This window comes from Arachis stenosperma, chromosome 3 (genome assembly GCF_014773155.1).
Source record: "Arachis stenosperma cultivar V10309 chromosome 3, arast.V10309.gnm1.PFL2, whole genome shotgun sequence".
NCBI classification, from domain to species: domain Eukaryota; kingdom Viridiplantae; phylum Streptophyta; class Magnoliopsida; order Fabales; family Fabaceae; genus Arachis; species Arachis stenosperma.
This window is the reverse complement of record NC_080379.1, coordinates 72,984,613-73,008,828: the sequence shown is the minus strand read 5'-3', so window position 1 is coordinate 73,008,828 and position 24,216 is coordinate 72,984,613. Positions and strand designations below refer to the sequence as shown.

The 24,216-nt window shown below is 39.3% G+C and overlaps 1 non-coding gene across 1 annotated transcript; it reads right to left on the bottom strand.

Annotated features, from left to right (window-relative positions):
* Positions 1–3,434: 3,434 nt before the first annotated feature.
* On the bottom strand, positions 3,435–3,538 carry LOC130971033 (small nucleolar RNA R71). Its single transcript, XR_009082271.1, has one exon. It is a non-coding gene; the product is annotated as a small nucleolar RNA R71 (small nucleolar RNA).
* Positions 3,539–24,216: the final 20,678 nt, after the last annotated feature.

Here is a 24,216-nt window from a genome sequence, read left to right as displayed (position 1 = left end):
TTGTATTAGACATCTTTGGTCTCAGTTTTATTTTATTATCCATCCTAGGAGACTATTGATCATGTTTTGGGGGCTGGCCATTCGGCCATGCCTGATCCTTCATCACTTATGTATTTTCAATGGTGGAGTTTCTACACACCATAAATTAAGGGTGTGGAGCTCTGTTGTACCTCAAGTTTTAATGCAATTACTACTATTTTCTATTCAATTCCGCTTGTTCTTATTCTAAGATATTCGTTGCACTTCAACATGATGAATGTGATGATCCGTGACACTCATCATTATTCTCACCTATGAACGCGTGACTGACAACCACTTCCGTTCTATTTTAGGCCGGGCGCATATCTCTTGGATTCCTTAATCAGAATCTTCGTGGTATAAGCTAGAATTGATAGCGGCATTCATGGGAATCCAGAAAGTAACCTTGTCTGTGGTATTCCGAGTAGGATTTCGGGATTGAATGACTGTGACGAGCTTCAAACTCGCGATTGTTGGGCGTGATGACAAACGCAAAAGAATCAAGGGATTCTATTCCAACATGATCGAGAACCGACAAATGATTAGCCGTGCTGTGACAGAGTATTTGGACCATTTTCACTGAGAGGATGGGATGTAGACATTGACAACGGTGATGCCCTACATACAGCTTGCCATGGAAAGGAGTAAGAAGGGTTGAAGGAAGGCAGTAGGAAAGCAGAGATTCAGAAAAGACACAGCATCTCCTTGCACTTATCTGAAATTCCCACCATTGAATTACATGAGTAACTCTATCCTATTTTATTTATTTTTGTTTACTATAATTTCTTAATACAGTTGAATCCGCCTGACTGGGATTTACAAGATGACCATAGCTTGCTTCATACCAACAATCTTTGTGGGATTGACCTTACTCACGTAAGGTATTACTTGGACGACCCAATACACTTGCTGGTTAGTTGTGCGGAGTTGTGACTAAGTGTGATTCACGTTTGAGAGCGCTACCAAGTTTATTGGCGCCATTGTTGATGATCACAATTCCGTGCACCAAGTTTTTGGCGCCGTTGCCGGGGATTGTTCGAGTTTGGAGCCAGCGATTATTCAAGATTCCGGCAACAACACCAAGTTTTTGGCACCGTTGCCGGGGATTGTTCGAGTTTGGACAACTGACGGTTCATCTTGTTGCTCAGATTAGGTAATTTTCTTTTTATTTTTCTTTTCAAAAAGTTTTCAAAAATATTTTTCAATATTTTTTCTTTGTTTTCGAAAAATTATTCAAAGTTTTTAAGAATGAATTCTAGTGTTTCATAAAACATGTTAAAGCCTGACTGGCTGTAAAGCCACATCCAAATCCTTTTGGATTGAAGCTTCCACTTGTCAACATAACGGGTATGTATATGGAGTTGGATGAAACATCACCTGTTGCATGCCTGATTTATATCTTCTAAAGCTGGCTGGCTATTAAGCCATGCCCAACCCTTGAATTGGAGCTTTAGACTAACATTGAAAGATTCCTGGAATTCTTATTAAAAATTTTGAATTTCTTATTTTCTTTTTTTTTTCTATATGTTTTTTCAAAAAAATTAAAAGAAAATCCAAAAAATCATAAAATCATAAAAAAACCAAAAATATTTTGTGCTTCTTGTTTGAGTCTTGAGTCAAATTTTAAGTTTGGTGTCAATTGCATGCTTTAAAAATTTTTCTTGCATTTTTCGAAAATTCATGCATTCATAGTATTCTTCATGATCTTCAAGTTGTTCTTGGTAAGTCTTCTTGTTTGATCTTGATGTTTTCTTGTTTTGTGTCTTTTATTATTTTTCATGTGCATTTTTGCATTCATATTGTCTAAGCATTAAAGATTTCTAAGTTTGGTGTCTTGCATGTTTTCTTTGCATAAAAAATTTTTCAAAAATATGTTCTTGATGTTCATCATGATCTTCAAGGTGTTCTTGGTGTTCATCTTGACATTCATAGTGTTCTTGCATGCATCTTGTGTTTTGATCCAAAATTTTTATGTTTTGGGTCATTTTTATGTTTTTCTCTCTCATCATTAAAAATTAAAAAATAAAAAAATATATTTTCCTTAATTTTCTCATAATTTTCGAAAATTTGAGTTGACTTAGTCAAAAATTTTTAAAAATTAGTTGTTTCTTACAGGTCAAGTCAAATTTTCAATTTTAAAAATCTTATCTTTTCAAAACTTTTTCAAAAATCAAATCTTTTTCATATTTCTTATTTATTTTCGAAAATTCTTTAAAACATTTCAAAAATCTTTTTCTTAATTTTATCTTTATTTTCGAAAATTATGCTAACAATTAATGTGATTGGTTCGAAAATTTGAAGTTTGTTACTTTCTTGTTAGTTAAGTAATTAATTTTAAATTTTAAAAATTAAATCTATCTTATCCTATCTTTTATATCATATATTTTTCAAAATTTTGATTTTAAATATCTTTTCTTATCTTCTTATCTTCTTATCTTTTCAAATTTGATTTTCAAATATTTTTCAGCTAACTATTTGACTTTTTGTTTGTTTCTTGTCTTTTTTAAAACCACCTAACAACTTTTCTCTCTCTAATTTTTGAAAATACCTCCCTCTTTTTCAAAAATTCTTTTTAATTAATTAATTGCTTTAAATTTTAATTTTAATTTTATTTCTTATCTTTATTTTCGAAAATCATTTAACTCCTTTTCAGAAATTATTTTCGAAATTCTTTCCCTCTCCTCTTCTTCTATTTATTTATTTATTTACTAACACTTCTCTTCACCTCTCTTCATCTCAAATTACTACCCCTATCCTCACCCTTCTGTTTGGATTCTCCTTTCTTTATTTCCTTTCTTCTTCTACTAACAATAAGGAACCTCTTTACTGTGACATAGAGGATTCCTCTTCCCTTCTTCTCTTGTTCTCTTCTCTTTCATATGAGCAGGAATAAGGAAAAAGGCATTCTTGTTGAAGCTGATCCAGAACCTGAAAGGACTCTGAAGAGAAAACTAAGAGAAGCTAAATTACAACAATCCAAAGACAACCTTGCTGAAATTTTCGAACAAGAAAAGGAGATGGCAGCCAAACCCAACAACAATAATGCAAGAAGGATGCTTGGTGATTATACTACACCTACTTCCAAGTTTGATGGAAGAAGCATCTCAATTCCTGCCATTGGAGCAAACAATTTTGAGCTGAAACCTCAATTAGTTGCTCTAATGCAACAAAACTGCATGTTTAATGGACTTCCATCCGAAGATCCCTACCAGTTCTTAACTGAGTTCTTGTAGATCTGTGAGACTGTTAAGACTAATGGAGTAGATCCTGAAGTCTACAGGCTCATGCTTTTCCCTTTTGCTGTAAGAGAGAGAGCTAGAACATTGTTGGACTCTCAACCTAAAGATAGCCTGGACTCTTGGGATAAGCTGGTCACGGCCTTCTTGGCTAAGTTCTTTCCTCCTCAAAAACTGAGCAAGCTTAGAATGGATGTTCAGACCTTCAAACAAAAAGATGGTGAATCCCTCTATGAAGCTTGGGAAAGATACAAACAGATGACCAAAAGATGTCCTTCTGACATGTTTTCAGAATGGACAATGATAGATATATTCTATTATGGTCTATCTGAGTTCTCTAAGATATCATTGGACCATTCTGCAGGTGGATCCATTCACCTAAAGAAAAAGCCTGTAGAAGCTCAAGAGCTTATTGACATGGTTGCAAATAACTAGTTCATGTACACTTATGAGAAGAATTTTGTGAATAATAGGATGCCTCAAAGGAAGGGAGTTCTTGAAATTGATGCTCTGAATGCCATATTGGCTCAGAACAAAATATTGACTCAGCAAGTCAACATGATTTCTCAAAGTCTGAATAGATGGCAAAATACATCCAACAGTACTAAAGAGGCATCTTCTGAAGAAGAAGCTTATGATCCTAAGAACCCTGCAATAGCAGAGGTAAATTATATGGGTGAACCTTATGGAAACACCTATAATTCATCATGGAGAAATCATCCAAATTTCTCATGGAAGGATCAATAAAAGCCTCAACAAGGCTTTAATAATGGTGGAAGAAATAGGCTCAGCAATATCAAGCCTTATCCATCATCTTCTCAGCAACAGACAGAGAATTCTGAATAGAGCACCTCTAACTTAGCAAACTTAGTCTCTGATCTGTATAAGGCCACTTTAAGTTTCATGAGTGAATCAAGGTCCTCCATTAGAAATTTAGAGGCACAAGTGGGCCAGCTGAGTAAGAAAATCACTGAAACTCCTCCTAGTACTCTCCCAAGCAATACAGAAGAGAATCCAAAGAGAGAGTGCAAGGCAATTGATATAGTCAATATGGCCGAATGCAAGGAGGAAGGGGAGGACGTGAATCCCAATGAGGAATACTGATGAGCGGATAATTTGTACCCTTTTTGGCATTGTTTTTAGTATGTTTTTAGTATATTCTAGTTAGTTTTTAGTATATTTTTATTAGTTTTTAGTTAAAATTCACTTTTCTGGACTTTACTATGAGTTTGTGTGTTTTTTTGTGATTTTAGGTATTTTCTGGCTGAAATTGAGGGTCCTGAGCAAAAATCTGATTCAGAGACTGAAAAGGACTGCAGATGCTGTTGGATTCTGACCTCCCTGCACTCGAAGTGGATTTTCTGGAGCTATAGAAGCCCAATTGGCGCGCTCTCAACGGCATTGGAAAGTAGACATCCTGGGCTTTCCAGCAATATATGATAGTCCATACTTTGCCCAAGATTTGATGGCCCAAACCGGCGTGGCAATTCAGCCTCAGAATTCCCAGCGTTTAACGCTGGAACTGGCATAAAACATGGAGTTAAACGCCCAAACTGGCATAAAAGCTGGCGTTTAACTCCAGAAAAGGTCTCTACACGAAAATGCTTCATTACTCAGCCCAAGCACACACCAAGTGGGCCCGGAACTGGATTTTTCTGTCATTTACTCATTTCTGTAAACCTTAGGTTACTAGTTTACTATTAATAGGATCTTTTGACATTGTATCTGTACCTCATGACACTTTACACGTTTCTTTGTGCACTTTCCACGGCATGAGTCTCTAAACCCCATGGTTGGGGGTGAGGAGCTCTGCTGTGTCTTGATGGATTAATGCAATTACTACTGTTTCTTATTCAATCATGCTTGCTTCCATTCTAAGATATCACTTGTTCTTAACCCGGATGAATGTGATGATCCGTGACACTCATCATATTCTCAACTATGAACGTGTGCCTGACAACCACCTCCGTTCTACCCTAGATTAAGTAGATATCTCTTGGATTCTTTAATCGGAATCTTCGTGGTATAAGCTAGAACTGATGGCGGCATTCAAGAGAATCCAGAAGGTCTAAACCTTGTCTGTGGTATTCTGAGTAGGATTCGATGATTGGATGACTGTGACGTGCTTCAAACTCCTAGCAGGCGGGGCGTTAGTGACAGACGCAAAAGAATCACTGGATTCTATTCCGGCCTGACCGAGAACCGACAGCTGATTAGCCATATGCTGTGACAGAGCATAGGAACATTTTCACTGAGAGGATGGGAGGTAGCCACTGACAACGGTGAAACCCTACATACAGCTTGCCATGGAAGGAGCCTTGCGTGTTTGATAAAGAAGACAGTAGGAAAGCAGAGATTCAGAAGATGGAGCATCTCCAAAGCCTCAACCTATTCTCCATTACTGAAAAACAAGTAACCAATTCATGTTCTTTTGCTTTTTACAATCAATCCTGATAATTTCTGATATCCTGACTAAGATTTACAAGATAACCATAGCTTGCTTCAAGCCGACAATCTCCGTGGGATCGACCCTTGCTCACGCAAGGTATTACTTGGATGACCCAGTGCACTTGCTGGTTAGTTGTGCGGGATTGCAAAAGTGTTATTGCAATTTCGTGCACCAAGTTTTTGGCGCCGTTGCCGGGGATTGTTCGAGTTTGGACAACTGACGGCTTATCTTGTTGCTTAGATTAGGACCGTTTTGTTTTTTTTATTGGTTTAGAGTCTTTTAGTTGAGTCTAGTTTCATATTTTAAGTTTGGTGTCAATTGCATGCCTTTGTTTTTCTTTTAATTTTCGATTTTGCATGTTCTTAGTCCCTTTTTGATTCATAAAAATTCTAAGTTTGGTGTCCTCTTTGTGTTTTTCCTTTAAAATTTTCGAAAATTAGTGTTTGATTTTCTAAAAATTTTAAGTTTGGTGTCTTTTTGTGTTTTTCTCTTTCCTCTTTTCAAAAATCAAATCTTTTTCATAAAATTTTTTCAATCACATCTTTCTCATTGCTATTTTCAAAATCTTTTTAATTAACTATTTGATTCAGTTCTCAATTTGCTTTGATCTTATTTTCTTTTTGATTTTCGAATTTTTATTTTAATTTTCTTTTGTTTTATTTTATTATTTTCGTTTAACTCAAAAAAAAATAAATAAATAAAATTTATCTATTTGCAATCCATATCAATTTCCTTTATCCATTATGGACATAAGTGGGATTGAGCAGTCCAGAAGGACTCTGGGGTCATATGCTAACCCCATTACAGCTGCATATGGGAGTACCATCTGTACACCTCCCATCAAAGCAAGCAGCTTTGAGCTAAATCCTCAACTCATTATCATAGTGCAGCAAAATTGCCAGTATTCCGGCCTTCCACAGGAAGAGCCTACTGAGTTTCTGGCACAATTCTTACAAATTGCTGACACAGTACATGATAAAGAGGTAGATCAGGATGTCTACAGACTATTACTGTTTCCATTTGCTGTAAAAGATCAAGCTAAAAGGTGGTTGAATAACCAACCTACATCAAGCATAAAGACATGGAAACAGTTATCAGATAAATTCCTGAATCATTTTTACCCTCCAAAGAGGATGACACAGTTAAGGCTGGACATCCAAGGCTTTAAACAAGAGGATAATGAATCCCTTTACAATGCCTGGGAGAGGTATAGAGGTATGCTAAGGAAATGTCCCTCTGAAATGTTTTCAGAGTGGGTACAGTTAGACATTTTCTACTATGGGCTTACAGAAAAAGCTCAGATGTCTTTAGACCACTCAGCTGGTGGATCTATACACATGAGGAAGACAATTGAAGAAGCTCAAGAGCTTATAGACACTATTGCTAGAAACCAATATTTGTATTCTAGCAATGAGTTCTCTCCAGAAGAGGAAGTCATGACAGTAGTCACTGACTCTAATCCTCAAGAACAGATAATTGAGCTTAATCAACAATTACTCCTGATGACAGAACAGTTAGCAGAATTTAAAGAGATGCTCTATGAAACTAAAGTTGCTAACAAGAGCATAGAACTACAGTTGAATCAGGCAAACAGCAAATATCTAAACAGATAACAGAGGAGTGTCAAGCAGTTCAACTAAGGAGTGGGAAGACACTGAATACCACTGCTCAAAAGAGCAAAAAGCCAAACAGGGAACAATTGACAGAGGATAACCAAACCACTGTTCAAAATCCCTCTGAGGACAGTAAGAGCCCAGAGAGGAATGTTATTGGCGTTCAAACGCCAGAAAGGGAAGGAAAGTTGGCGTTAAACGCCCATTCCTTGCCCAGTTCTGGCGTTCAAACGCCAGAAAAGGGAGAGAAGTTGGCGTTTAACGCCCAAACTTCACCCATTCCTGGCGTTCAAACGCCAAGGGAAGATCAGACACCTGAGAGTGCTTACAGTATCCCTCTAAAAAGGCTTCTTCAACCACTTCTGTAAGGAATAAACCTGCAGCATCTAAGGTTGAAGAATATCAAGCCAAGATGCCTTATCCTCAGAAACTCCGCAAAGCGGAACAGGATAAGCAATCTGCCCGCATTGCAGACTACCTAAGGACTCTTGAAATAAGATTCCGTTTGCAGAGGCACTTGAGCAATACCTTCTTATGCTAAGTTTATGAAGGAAATCTTAAGTCATAAGAAGGATTGGAGAGAAACTGAAAAAGTGTTTCTCACTGAAGAATGCAGTGCAGTCATTTGAAAAGCTTACCAGAAAAGCTTCAAGATCCTGGAAGCTTTCTGATACCATGCACATTAGAAGGCGCTTGCACCAAGACAGCCCTATGTGATCTTGGAGCAAGCATCAATCTAATACCTGCATCCACTATCAGAAAGCTTGGGTTGACTGGAGAAGTAAAACCAACCAGGATATGCCTCCAACTTGCTGATGGCTCCATTAAACATCCATCAGGCATAATAGAGGATATGATTGTCAAGGTTGGGCCATTCGCCTTTCCAACTGACTTTGTGGTGCTGGAAATGGAGGAGCACAAGAGTGCAACTCTCATCCTAGGAAGACCTTTCCTAGCAACTGGACGAACTCTCATTGATGTACAAAAAGGGGAAGTAACCTTGAGAGTCAATGAGGATGAGTTCAAGTTAAATGCTGTAAAAGCTATGCAGCATCCAGACACACCAAATGATTGCATGGGCGCAGACATTATTGACTTTTTGGTGGAAGAGATCAATATGACTGAAAGCCTAGAATCAGAGCCTGAAGACATCTTCAAGGATGCTCAGCCTGATCAAGAAGAATCACAGGAAACAGAGGAATTTTCGAAAATTCCTCAGGAGGAGGATAAGCCTCCCAAACCTGAACTCAAACCACTACCACCATCCCTGAAATATGCATTTCTGGGAAAGGGTGACACTTTTCCAGTGATTATAAGCTCTGCTTTAAATCCACAGGAAGAAGAAGCACTGATTCAAGTGCTAAGGGCACACAAGACAGCTCTTGGGTGGTCCATAAGTGATCTTAAGGGCATTAGCCCAGCTAGATGCATGCACAAGATCCTGTTGGAGGATAATGCCAAACCAGTGGTCCAACCACAGAGGAGGCTAAATCCAGCCATGAAGGAAGTGGTGCAGAAAGAGGTCACTAAATTACTAGAGGCTGGGATTATTTATCCTATTTCTGATAGCCCCTGGGTGAGCCCTGTCCAAGTTGTCCCCAAAAAGGGAGGCATGACAGTGGTTCATAATGAAAAAAATGAACTGGTTCCTACAAGAACAGTCACAGGGTGGCGTATGTGTATTGACTACAGAAGGCTCAATACAGCCACCAGAAAGGATCATTTTCCTTTACCATTCATAGACCAAATGCTAGAAAGACTAGCTGGGCATGACTATTACTGCTTTTTGGATGGCTATTCAGGCTATAACCAAATTGCAGTAGATCCTCAGGACCAAGAGAAACAGCATTCACTTGCCCTTCTGGCGTGTTTGCTATAGGAGGATGCCTTTTGGTCTGTGCAATGCACCTGCAACCTTTCAGAGGTGCATGCTCTCTATCTTCTCAGATATGGTAGAGAAATTCCTGGAAGTCTTCATGGACGACTTTTCAGTTTATGGAGACTCATTCAGCTCCTGTCTTAATCACCTAGCACTTGTCCTGAAAAGGTGCCAAGAGACTAACCTGGTTTTGAACTGGGAGAAATGTCACTTTATGGTGACTGAAGGAATTGTCCTTGGGCACAAAATTTCAAGCAGGGGAATAGAGGTGGATAAGGAAAAGGTAGAGGTAATTGAAAAATTACCACCACCTGCCAATGTTAAGGCAATCAGAAGCTTTCTGGGGCATGCAGGATTCTACAGAAGGTTTATAAAGGATTTTTCAAAAATTGCAAAACCTTTAAGTAACCTGCTAGCTGCTGACATACCATTTGTGTTTGACACACAGTGTCTGCAGGCATTTGAGACCCTGAAAGCTAAGCTGGTCACAGCACCAGTCATCTCTGCACCAGATTGGACATTGCCATTTGAATTAATGTGTGATGCCAGTGATCATGCCATTGGTGCAGTGTTGGGACAGAGGCATAACAAACTTCTGCATGTCATTTATTATGCTAGCCGTCTTCTAAATAATGCACAGAAGAATTACACAACCACAGAAAAAGAACTACTTGCAGTGGTCTATGCCATTGACAAATTTAGATCTTATCTAGTAGGATCCAAAGTGATTGTGTACACTGACCATGCTGCTCTTAAATACTTACTCACAAAGCAGGATTCAAAACACAGGCTAATAAGATGGGTGTTGCTTCTGCAAGAGTTTGATATAGAAATAAGAGACAGAAAAGGGACAGAGAACCAAGTAGCTGATCATCTGTCCCGGATAGAACCAGTAGCTGGGGCGTCCCTCCCTTCTACTGAGATCTCTGAGACTTTCCCAGATGAGCAACTCTTTGCCATTCAGGAAGCTCCTTGGTTTGCAGATATTGCAAATTATAAAGTTGTGAGGTTCATACCCCAGGAGTACAGCAAAGTGCAAAGAAAGAAATTAATTTCAGATGCCAAGTACTACCTCTGGGATGAACCATATCTCTTTAAGAGATGTGCAGACGGAGTAATCTGCAGATGTGTACCCAGAGAAGAAGCACAAAGGATCCTATGGCATTGCCATGGATCACAGTATGGAGGACATTTTGGAAGTGAGCGAACAGCCAATAAAGTCCTCCAATGTGGCTTCTACTGGCCTACTCTCTATAAAGATTCCCGAGAGTTTGTGCGAAACTGTGACAATTGCCAAAGAGCTGGTAACTTGCCTCACGGATATGCCATGCCTCAACAAGGGATATTAGAGATAGAATTGTTTGATGTATGGGAATTGACTTCATGGGTCCATTCCCACCATCATACTCAAACACTTACATTCTGGTGGCAGTGGACTACGTATCTAAGTGGGTAGAAGCAATTGCTACACCCACTAATGATACCAAAACTGTGCTGAAATTCCTCTAGAAACACATCTTCAGCAGGTTTGGTGTTCCCAGAGTACTAATCAGTGATGGGGCACTCATTTCTGCAATAAACAGCTATACTCTGCTATGGTTAGATATGGAATCAGCCATAAAGTGGCAACTCCGTATCATCCACAGACAAATGGGCAAGCTGAAGTCTCTAACAGAGAGCTAAAAAGAATCCTAGAACGGACTGTGATAGCCCGGAGAAAGGACTGGGCAAAGAGCTTGGATGATGCTCTGTGGGCATACAGAACAGCATTCAAGACTCCTATAGGAACCTCTCCATACCAATTGGTGTATGGGAAGGCCTGTCATCTACCCGTGGAACTGGAACATAAAGCCTATTGGGCAACCAGGTTCCTAAACATGGATGCACAGTTAGCTGGTGAAAAGAGATTGCTCCAGCTAAATGAGCTAGAGGAGTTCAGACTCAATGCCTTTGAAAATGCAAAAATTTATAAGGAAAAGGCAAAGAAATGGCATGACAAGAAGTTGTCAACCAGAGTCTTTGAGCCAGGACAAAAAGTTCTGCTCTTCAACTCTAGGCTCAAATTGTTTCCAGGAAAACTCAAATCCCGGTGGAGGGGTCCGTATGTGATTACAGGAGTTTCACCATATGGATATGTTGAGCTTCAGGATATTGATTCTGACAAAAAGTTCATTGTTAATGGATAGAGAATCAAGCATTATCTTGAAGGCAATTTTGAGCAGGAATGCTCAAAACTGAGACGTGAGTGATTTTCAGTGAAGGTCCAGCTAAAGACAGTAAAGAAGCGCTTGCTGGGAGGCAACCCAGTCATTAGGAGGTTATATGAATTGTTCTTACAGAGGCAAATATCAAAAATGAAGGAATTCACAGAGTTACAGAAGGATTCAGTTCAAAAGCAGAGAAAATGAGCTTACTGGCGAAAAAAACGCCAGTAAGGGGCATTTTGGGCGTTAACGCCAGAATGGGTACCATTCTGGGCGTTTAACGCCAGGAATGGTGCCATTTTGGGCGTTAAACGCCAGAATGGGCACCATTCTGGGTGTTTAACGCCAGGTGTGCAGCATCCTGGGCGTTTTGGAAAACGCCCAGTGACAAAGGAATTCTGGCATTTAACGCCAGCCAGGGCACCTGGCTGGGCGTTAAACGCCCAAAAGGGGCAACAATGGGCGTTAAACGCCAGAATGGGTGCCATTCTGGGCGTTTAACGCCAGAAAGGTGGGGGGACCACAATTTCGTTTCAACTCAAATCTGTTCAAACTTTCCTTTCTTACCTATACTTTTCTACAAATCACACTTCAACCATTCATCATTCACCTTCAAATCTTCAAAAATCAAAACCATTTTTCAAATCTATTTCAAATCAATTCCAAATATTGTTCAAAAACTCACCTTTCTCTCAAATTCTTTCCATATCTTCTCAAATCTCCTTTCAAATTTTTCTTTTCTTTTCGAAATCTCCCCTCCCCACCTTATAAATACACGTTTGTTTCCCCTCATTCCACCACAACCATTCGAATTTCTCTTCCTCTCTCTCTTCTCTTCTTTCTTTTGCTTGAGGACAAGCAAACCTCTAAGTTTGGTGTGCTTTTCCGTGATCACTAGCCAGATTCATCAAGATCATGGCTCCTAAGGAAAACAACCAATTTAAGAGGAAATAAGGAGAATAATCCAAAGAATCTTTGAACCAAGAGAAGTTCTAACCAAAGAACATGAAGACCATTATCACAAGATAATGGGTCTGAGGTCAGTGATCCCGGAAGTTAAATTTGATCTGAAAGAAGATGAATCCCGGGGATCCAAGAGCAAATTCGAAACAGAGGGTGGGAAGTTCTAACCAATCCTGAGATAAAGGTTGGAAGGAACATGGTTCAGGAATTCTACTCAAATCTGTGGCTAACAGATAAGCAGAGAATGACTGGAACTGCTTACCATACCTACAGAACCATGGTCAGAGGGAAAGTTATGTACTTTCTCTGGACAAAATAAGAGAAATCTTCAAATACCTCAACTGCAGATGATCCTGAATCCTTTAATAGGAGGATGGTGAGAGCAGATAAAGGGTTGGATCAAGTTCTAGAGGACATATGCCTCCCTGGAACTAAATGGATAACCAATTCTAAGGGTGTCCCAAACCAACTCAAGAGGGAGACCTCAAACCAATTGCGAGAGGTTGGCTAGACTTTATTGGGCGCTCCATACTATCCACTAGCAACCGTTCTGAGGTCCCATCAAGAGAGCAGTGATGATTCATTGCATTATGCTTGGAAGAGAAGTGGAGGTTCATCATGTGATTGCTTGTGAGATCTACACATTGCAAATAAGAATTCCACTGAAGCCAAATTGGCTTACCCAAGCTTGATCTCCTTGCTCTGTAAAGAGGCTGGGGTGAAGATGGGAGTAGATGAATTCATACCCATTGAACATCCAATCACCAAGAAGTCAATGGAAGGACAAATGCAAGACAACTCTATCAAAGGAGGCGCAGGAGTTCCTCCCTGAATTCCCTGAAATTGGCTACTGGGCCAGCCTAGAAGCATCTATCACCAAGTTGCAAGAAACTATGGAGCAACTGAAGGAAGAACAGCAGAATCAGAACTGCATGCTCTGCAAATGCTGAAGGAACAAGAGAAGCAGGGGCGTGAACTCCAGAGATGAAACGCCAAAAGCTCTCCTCTCAAGCTGAGGGAGCATCCACTTCTCAAAATCAAGGTTGTTGAGTCCTAACTCTGTGAAAACCTCTATCATTAGGAGCCTTTTTTGCGTTTTTCTTTTGTTTTCTATTCCTATTTTTATTTTTTTTAGTCTCATCTTATATCTATTGAGTCTTGTTCTTAATTCATAATTAATAAAATTCATGCCTTAAAGTTATGAATGTCCTATGAATCCATCACCTCTTAAATGAAAAATGCTTTAATCACAAAAGAACAAGAAGTACAGGATTTCAAAATTTATCCTTGAAACTAGTTGAATTAGTTTGATGTGGTGACAATAATTTTTGTTTTCCGAATGAATGCTTGAAGTGCATATGTCTTTTGAATTTGTTGTTTTAAGAATGTTAAAATTGTTGGCTCTTGAAAGAATGATGGAAAAGGAGAACTGTTATTGAGGATCTGAAAAATCAGCAAAGTGATTATTGAAGCAAGAAAAAGCAGTGAAAAAAAATTTTGAAAAAAAAAAGAAGAAAAGAAAAAAATAAAGTTGTGAACCAAGGCAAAGAGTGTGCTTAAGAACCTTGGACACCTCTAATTGGGGACTCTAGCAAAGCTGAGTCACAATCTAAAAAGGTTCACCCAATTATGTGTCTGTGGCATGTATGATCCGTTGGTAATACTGGAAGACAGAGTGCTTTGGGCCACGGCCAAGACTCATTAAGTAGCTGTGTTCAAGAATCATTATACTTAACTAGGAGAATCAATAACACTATCTGAGTTCTGAGTTCTTATAGATGCCAATCATTCTGAACTTCAAAGGATAGAGTGAGGTGCCAAAACTGTTCGGAGGCAAAAAGCTACTAGTCCTGCTCATCTAATTGGAACTATGTTTCTTTGATATTTTGGAGTCTATAGTATATTCTCTTCTTTTTATCCTATTTTGATTTTCAGTTGCTTGGGGACAAGCAACAATTTAAGTTTGTGTTGTGATGAGGGATAATTTGTACCCTTTTTGGCATGTTTTTAGTATGTTTTTAGTATATTCTAGTTAGTTTTTAGTATATTTTTATTAGTTTTTAGTTAAAATTCACTTTTCTGGACTTTACTATGAGTTTGTGTGTTTTTCTATGATTTCAGGTATTTTCTGGCTGAAATTGAGGGTCCTGAGCAAAAATCTGATTCAGAGACTGAAAAGGACTGCAGATGCTGTTGGATTATGACCTCCCTGCACTCAAAGTGGATTTTCTGGAGCTACAGAAGCCCAGTTGGCGCGCTCTCAACGGCATTGGAAAGTAGACATCCTGGGCTTTCAGCAATATATGATAGTTCATACTTTGCCCAGATTTGATGCCCAAACCGGCGTGGCAATTCAGCCTCAGAATTCCGAGCGTTTAACGCTGGAACTGGCATAAAACTTGGAGTTAAACGCCCAAACTGGCATAAAAGCGGCGTTTAACTCCAGAAAAGGTCTCTACACGAAAATGCTTCATTGCTCAGCCCAAGCACACACCAAGTGGGCCCGGAAGTGGATTTTTCTGTCATTTACTCTTTCGGTAAACCTTAGGTTACTAGTTTACTATTAATAGGATTTTGACATTGTATCTGTACCTCATGACACTTTACACGTTTCTTTGTGCACTTTTCATGGCATGAGTCTCTAAACCCCATGGTTGGGGTGAGGAGCTCTGCTGTGTCTTGATGGATTAATGCAATACTACTGTTTCTTATTCAATCATGCTTGCTTCCATTCTAAGATATCACTTGTTCTTAACCCGGATGAATGTGATGATCCGTGACACTCATCATATTCTCAACTATGAACGTGTGCCTGACAACCACCTCCATTCTACCCTAGATTAAGTAGATATCTCTTGGATTCTTTAATCGGAATCTTCGTGGTAAGCTAGAACTGATGGCGGCATTCAAGAGAATCCAGAAGGTCTAAACCTTGTCTGTGGTATTCTGAGTAGGATTCGATGATTGGATGACTGTGACGTGCCTTCAAACTCCTAGCAGGCGGGGCGTTAGTGACAGACGCAAAAGAATCACTGGATTCTATCCGGCCTGACCGAGAACCGACAGCTGATTAGCCATATGCTGTGACAGAGCATAGGACATTTTCACTGAGAGGATGGGAGGTAGCCACTGACAACGGTGAAACCCTACATACAGCTTGCCATGGAAGGAGCCTTGCGTGTTTGATAAAGAAGACAGTAGGAAAGCAGAGATTCAGAAGATGGAGCTCTCCAAAGCCTCAACCATTCTCCATTACTGAAAAACAAGAACCAATTCATGTTCTTTTGCTTTTTACAATCAATCCTGATATTTCTGATATCCTGACTAAGATTTACAAGATACCATAGCTTGCTTCAAGCCGACAATCTCCGGGATCGACCCTTGCTCACGCAAGGTATTACTTGGACGACCCAGTGCACTTGCTGGTTAGTTGTGCGGGATTGCAAAAGTGTTATTGCAATTTCGTGCACCAAATACCTCATGGGACGTCCCAACCAAGAAGGAGTTCTCTATTGAGGACCCAAAGGAATCTGAGGCTCATATAGAGACCATAGAGATCTATTAACCTCCTTCTGCCATTCATGAGCTCTGAGATTCTTCCTTTGAAGAGGATGAAGATGTAACTGGAGAGCAAGTTGCTCAATATCTAGGAGCTATCATGAAGCTGAATGCCAAATTGCTTGGTAATGAGACTTGGGAAGGTGAACCTCCCTTGCTCGTTGGTGAACTAGATACATGGGTTCAACAAACTTTACCTCAAAAGAAACAAGATCCTGGCAAATTCTTAATACCCTGTACCATAGGCAACATGACCTTTGAAAAGGCTCTGTGTGACCTGGGGTCAAGCATAAATCTTATGCCACTCTCTGTAATGGAGAAGCTGGGGATCATTGAGGTACAGCCTGCCTTATCTCATTACAAATGGCAAACAAGTCAGTAAGACAAGCTTATGGATTGGTAGAGGACGTGTTGGTAAAGGTTGAATGCCTGTACATCCCTGCTGATTTCATAATCTTAAACACTAGGAAGGAGGAGGATGAATGCATCATCCTTGGAAGACCTTTCCTAGCCACAGCAGGAGCTGTGATAGATTTTAACAGAGGAATTAGTCCTTCAATTGAATGGGACTACCTTGTGTTTAAGGTCAAGGATCTTCTTCTTTAACAATGGAGAGGAAGCATGAAAAGCTTCTCTTGGTACAGAGTCAAACAAAGCCCCACATCAACTCTAAGTTTGGTGTTGAGAGGCCACAGCCAAACTCTAAGTTTGGTGTTGAATCCCCACATCCAAACTCTAAGTTTGGTGTTGGGAGTCTACAACATTGACCTGATCACCTGTGAGGCTCCATGAGAGCCCACTGTCAAGCTATTTGACATTAAAGAAGCACTTATTGGGAGCAACCCAATTTTATTTATCTAATTTTATTTTATTTTATTGTTCTTTATGTTTTATTAGGTTCATGATCATGTGGAGTCACGAAAAAAATATTAAAATTAAAAACAGAATCAAAAACAGCAGAGAAAAATCACACCCTGGAGGAAGGACTTACTGGCGTTTAAATGCCAGTAAGAAGCATCTGGCTGGCGTTCAACGCCAGAACAGAGCATGAATCTGGCGTTGAACGCCAGAAACATGCAGCAATCTGCCATTTAAACGCCAGGGATTGCACATGAAGAAAGCTGGCGTTCAACGCCAGAAACATGCTGCAGATGGGCGTTGAACGCCCATAATAAGCTTAAAGCTGGCGTTTAACGCCAGAAACAAGCATCAATCTGGCGTTAAATGCCAAGATTGCATGCAGAGGGCATTTTACACGCCTCATTGGTGCAGGGATGTAAATCCTTGACACCTCAGGATCTGTGGACCCCACAGGATCTCCAATTACCTCAATCTCTCTTCCCCATCACCTCTTCACCACTCACATCCATCTATCTCTTCCCCACCCAATCCCACCCATATGGCTGAAACATACTCATATCTCTCTCTCTCCTCCATAACTTCTTCTCCTTCCATTCTTTTTTCTTTTGCTCGAGGGCGAGCAACATTCTAAGTTTAGTGTGGTAAAAGCATAGCTTTTTTGTTTTTCCATAACCATTGATGGCACCTAAGGCCAGAGAAACCTAAAAAAAAAAAGAGAAAAGGGAAGACAAAAATTTTTCCACCTCCGAGTCATGGGAGATGGAGAGATTCATCTCAAGGGTCCATAGCTCAGTAGAAGAGCATTTGACTGCACATCAAGAGAGCATGAGGAATTCCCTCATCAAAAAAATCCCTGAGATAACTCAGGGGATACATTTTCCTCCACACAACTATTGGGAGCAACTAAGGTTAAGAGCACCAAAATCACTAGGGATCAAGCACAAGGCAAGGAAGACATAAAGGAGCTCAAAAAGCACCATTAGTCCTTCAAAAAGGCGCCACCCTCACTAAGGTGGACTCATTCCTTAACTTCCTTGTTCTATCTCTGTTTTTTGATTTTTATGCTATATGTGTTTATGTTTTGTGTCTCTACCTCCTGATCATTAGTATTGAGTAACTATATCTTAAGGCTATAAATAATTCCATAAATCCTTCACCTCTCTTAAATGAAAAATATTTTTAATACAAAAGAATAAGAAGTACATGAATTTCAAAATTATCCCTGAATTAATTTTAATTATATTGATGTGGTGACAATAATTTTTGTTTTCTGAATGAATGCTTGGACAGTGCATATTATGTATCTGGTGTAATACTGAAAAACAAAGTGTTTAGGGCCACGGCCAAGACTCATAAAAGTAGCTTTGTTCAAGAATCAACTTAACTAGGAGAATCAATAACACTATCTGAAATTCTAAGTTCCTATAGATGCCAATCATTCTAAACTTCAAGGGAAAAAGTGAGATGCCAAAACTATTCAGAGGCAAAAAGCTACAAGTCCCGCTCATCAAATTAAAACTAATATTCATTGATATTTTAGGATTTATAGTATATTCTCTCTTTTTATCCTAATTGATTTTAGTTGCTTGGAGACAAGCAACAATTTAAGTTTGGTGTTGTGATGAGCGGATAATTATACGCTTTTTGGCATTGTTTTTAGGTAGTTTTTAGTAGGATCTAGCTACTTTTTAGGGATGTTTTCATTAGTTTTTATGCTAAATTCACATTTCTGGACTTTACTATGAATTTGTGTGTTTTTCTGTGATTTCAAGTAATTTCTGGCTGAATTGATGGACCTGAGCAAAACCTTGATAAAAGGCTGACAAAGGACTGTTGATGCTGTTGGATTCTGACCTCCCTGCACTTGAATAGATTTTTTGGAGCCACAGAACTCCAAATGGCAAGCTCTCAACGGCGTTGGAAAGTAGACATCCAGAGCTTTCCAGCAATATAATAGTCCATACTTTATTCGTGATTAGATGACGTAAATAGGCGCTCAACGCCAGTTCCATGCTGCATTCTGGAGTCAAACGCCAGAAACACGTCACGACCCAGAGTTGAATGCCAAAAAATACATTACAACTTGGTGTTCAACTCCAAGATAAGCCTCAGCTCGTGTAAAGATCAAGCACACACCAAATGAGCCCCGAAAGTGGATTTATGCATCAATTACTTACTTCTGTAAACCCTAGTAGCTAGTTTAGTATAATAGAACATTTTACTATTGTATTAGACATCTTTGGTCTCAGTTTTATTTTATTATCCATCCTAGGAGACTATTGATCACATTTTGGGGGATGGCCATCTGCCATGCCTGAACCTTCATCACTTATGTTTTTTCAACAGTGGAGTTTCTACACACCGTAGATTAAGGGTGTGGAGCTCTGCTGTACCTCAAGTTTTAATGAAATTACTACTATTTTCTATTCAACTCCGCTTATTCTTATTCTAAGATATTCATTGCACTTCAACATGACGAATGTGATGATCTGTGACACTCATCATCATTCTCACCTATGAACGCATGACTGACAACCACTTCCGTTCTACTTTAGGCCGGGCGCATATCTTGGATTCCTTAATCAGAATCTTCTTGGTATAAGCTAGAATGATGGCGGCATTCATGGGAATCCGGAAAGTCTAACCTTGTCTGTGGTATTCCGAGTAGGATTTCGGGATTGAATGACTGTGACGAGCTTCAAACTCGCGATTGTTGGACGTGATGACAAACGCAAAGAATCAAGGGATTCTATTCCAACATGATCGAGAACCGACAGATGATTAGCCGTGCTGTGACAGAGCATTTGGACCATTTTCACTGAGAGGATGAGATGTAGCCATTGACAACAGTGATGCCCTACATACAACTTGCCATGGAAAGGAGTAAGAAGGATTGAAGGAAGGCAGAGTTCAGAAAGGACAGCATCTCCTTGCACTTATCTGAAATTCACCATTGAATTACATGAGTAACTCTATCCTATATTTTTTTCGTTTACTATAATTTTTAATACAGTTGAATCCGCCTGACTGGGATTTACAAGATGACCATAGCTTGCTTCATACCAATATATCTATGGGATCGACCTTACTCACGTAAGGTATTACTTGGACGACCCAGTACACTTGCTGGTTAGTTGTGCGGAGTTGTGACTAAGTGTGATTCACGTTTGAGAGCGCTACCAAGTTTATTGGCACCATTGTTGATGATCACAATTCTGTGCATAAACATCCCTGGTAAATGAAGAAACGTGAGAAAGAAAAAGAAAAGAAAAGCCAAGAATTGGCAAAGAAACAAACAATAAGGCTAGACACCATAGCTTGGACCTTAGGACATATGTTTGTGGTGCTTTTTGTACTAGGATATGCTTGGACAATTAGCTTCTGAGGAGTCTTTTAAAACTTGGTAACTTGGATTAACTAATCTGGGATTACTAACTGAATGTCCATTATCAAGAGCAGCCTAGCTATAAAGCATTTAGTGATCCACAGAGGTGCTAGGCATCAATGTTCCTAAGAAAAATTGTGAGCCAAGTGTCTATAGTGAAGAAGTGTTGAGCAAAATTGAGCCAAAGGCTGCTGCAACACTTGACACTGAGTTATCAATGTGAAATAAGCTTTCGAAGCAAACGAAAGAAGGAAAACTAAAAAGGGATCAATCAAAGAGCCAGGCATTATGACAGCAACTCTAGTGAATCCTCAAAGAAGCATTTCTTATTTATCAGCAAAGAATAATTGAGTTGCATTTTTGTCTGCATAAAACCCCATGATTCAAATTCTGTTATCTGCTAAATAAGGACCTATATACTTCTCTGTTTCACTTCATTTCTTCTCATGTTTAGTTCTTTCTTGGGACAAGCAAGTTTTAAGTTTGGTGTTGTGATGACAAGTCATCTTATGCTAGTTTTACAAGCATTTTCATTAGTTTGATTAAGTTTATGCACTTTCTTGCACAATAAGTAAGTGATTGGAGTGGGTTTCATGATTATGAAATCATCAACCATCATTTATTTTACATAAAATCATAGGGTTTAGGCTAGAATTAATTAATTTTATGAATGATGCAGAAACCTTGTGAAGCTGTGATACTTTGACATGTTTGTTTGGTTGCTTGTAGGTGAAGAAAATGATAAAGAAAAAAAGAACCAGGAAAGCGTTGCATTATCAAAGCATGGCGATTCATTAAGGCAACGCTAAGCTTGGAGACTGGTGCACGAAATTGCAATCACACTTTTGCAATTCCGCACAACTAACCAGCAAGTGCACTGGGTCGTCCAAGTAATACCTTACGTGAGTAAGGGTCGATCCCACGGAGATTGTCGGCTTGAAGCAAGCTAGGTTATCTTGTAACTCTTAGTCAGGATATCAATAATTCTCAGTTTAATTGTGAAAAGTAGAAGAACATGAAATAAATACTTGTTTTGCGTAATGGAGAACAGGTTGAGGTTTTGGAGATGCTCTATCTTCTGAATCTCTGCTTTCCTACTGTCTTCTTCTTCATACACGCAAGGCTCCTTCCATGGCAAGCTGTATGTAGGGTTTCGCCGTTGTCAATGGCTACCTCCCATCCTCTCAGTGAAAATGTTCAACGCGCTCTGTCACAGCACGGCTATTCATCTGTCGGTTCTCGATCATGTCGGAATAGAATCCAGTGATTCTTTGCGTCTGTCACTAATGCCCCACAATCGTGAGTTTGAAGCTCGTCACAGTCATTCAATCCCTGAATGCTACTCAGAATACCACAGACAAGGTTTAGACCTTCCAGATCTCAAGAATGGCCGCCAATATTCTAGCTATACCACGAAGATTCTGGCTAAATAATCCAAGAGATATCCACTCAATCTAAAGTAGAACGGAGGTGGTTGTCAGGCACACGTTCATAGGTGAGAATGATGATGAGTGTCACGGATCATCACATTCATCAAGTTGAGGAGCAAGTGATATCTTAGAATGGAAACAAGCGTGTTTGAATGAAAACAATAGTAATTGAATTAATCCATCAAGACACAGCAGAGCTCCTCACCCCCAACCATGGGATTTATAGACTCATGCCGTAGAAGGTACAATATGAACGTGTAAATTGTCATGAGGTAAAGATACAATGTCAAAAGATCCTATTTATAGTGAACTAGTAACCTAGGATATACAGAAATGAGTAAATGACGTAAAAATCCACTTCTAGGGTCCACTTGGTGTGTGCCTAGGCTGAGCATTGAAGCTTTCATGTGTAGAGACTTTCCTGGAGTTAAACGCCAGCTTTTGTGCCAGTTTGGGCATTTAACTCCAACTTTTGTGCCAGTTCCGGCGTTAAACACCGGGAATTTGAAGCTGATTTGCAATGCCGGTTTGGGCCATCAAATCTCGGGCAAAGTATGGACTATTATACATTGCTGGATAGTCCAGGATGTCTACTTTCCAACGCAATTGAGAGCGTGCAATTGGGCTTCTGTAGCTCCAGAAAATCCACTTCGAGTGTAGGAAGGTCAAAATCTAATAGCATCTGCAGTCCTTTTTCAGCCTCTGAATCAGATTTTTGCTCAGGTCCTTCAGTTTCAGCAGAAATTACCTGAAATCATAGAAAAACACACAAACTCATAGTAAAGCCCAGAAAAGTGAATTTTAAATAAAAACTCATAAAAACATACTAAAACTAACTAAAATGTACTAAAAACATACTAAAAACAGTGCCAAAAAGTGTATAAATATCCGCTCATCAACACCAAACTTAAATTGTTGCTTGTCCCCAAGCAACTGAAATCAAATAGGATAAAAAGAAGAGAACTATAGACTCCAAAATATCAATGAAACTTAGCTCCAATTAGATGAGCGGATAGTAACTTTTTGCCTCTGAACAGTTTTGGCATCTCACTTTATCATTTGCAGTTTAGAATGATGGCCATCTATAGGAACTCGAATTCAGATAGTGTTATTGATTCTCCTAGTTAAGTAGATGATTCTTGAACACAGCTACTTTATGAGTCTTGCTGTGGCCCAAAGCACTCTGTCTTCCAGTATTACCACCGGATACATACATGCCATAGACACATAACTGGGTAACCTTTTCAGATTGTGACTCAGCTCTGCTAGAGTCCCCATTAGAGGTGTCCAGGGTTCTTAAGCACGCTCTTTTTGCCTTGGATCACTGTTTATTTTTACCCTTGCCTTTTTGTTTAAAGGGCTATTGGCTTTTTCTGCTTGCTCTCTCTCTTCTTTTTCTCTTCTCTTTTTTTTTGTTTGAATTCACTGCTTTTTCTTGCTTCAAGAATCAATATGATGATTTTTCAGATCCTCAATATATTTCTCCTTTCCATCATTCTTTCAAGAGCCAACAAGTTTAAATTCTTTAATCAACAAATTCAAAAGACATATGCACTGTTCAAGCATTCATTCAGAAAACAAAAAGTATGTCACCACATCAAACTAATTCAACTAGTTTCAGAGATGAATTCGAATCCTGTACTTCTTGTTCTTTTGTGATTAAAGCATTTTTCATTTAGAGAGGTGATGAATTCATAGGACATTCATTGCTTTAAGACAAGAACCTTAAATTTTATTAATCATGAATTAAGAACAAGACTCAAAAATGAATATAAGATAAGACAAATAGTAATAGAAAACAAAAATTTAAATGACTCTAAAATAGACTCCTAATGATAAGGTTATCACAGAGTTAGGACTCAACAACCTTGATTTTGAGAAGTGGATGCTCCCTCAAATTGTGGGGTATTTGACCCTTCAAGGGAGAGCTTCTGGCGCTTCAGCTCCTATAGCTCACGCCCCTGCTTCTCTTGTTCCTTCAGCAATTTGCAGAGCATGCAGTTTGATTATGCTGTTATTCCTTAATTGTTCCATAGTTTCTTGCAGCTTGCAACAGATGCTTCTAGGCTGGCCTAGTAGTCAATTTCAGGAAATTCAGGGAGGAATTCCTGGCCCTCCTATTGATAGAGTTATCTTGCATTTGTCCTTCCATTGACTTCTTGGTGATTGGATATTCAATTGGGATGAATTCATCTACTCCCCTCCTCACCCCAGCATCTTACATAGCAAAGAGATTAAGCTTGGGGTAAGCCAGTTTGGCTTCAGTGGAGTTCTTATTTGCATTGTGTAAATCTCACAGGCAATCAGATGATGAATCTCCACTTCTTTTTCCAGCATAATGCAATTAATCATCACTACTCTCTTGACCGTGACCTCAGAACGGTTGCTAGTGGGCATATAGAACGCTCAATGAAGTCTAGCCAACCTCTTGCAATTGGTTTGAGATCTCCCCTCTTGAGTTGTTTGGGACACCTTTTGAATTAGTTGTCCACTTGGTTCCAGGGAGGCATATGTCCTCTAGAACTTGATCTAACCCCTTAACTACTCTCACCATTCTCCTATTAAAGGATTCAGGATCATCTTGTAGTTGAGGCAATTTGAAGACCTCTATTTTGTCCAG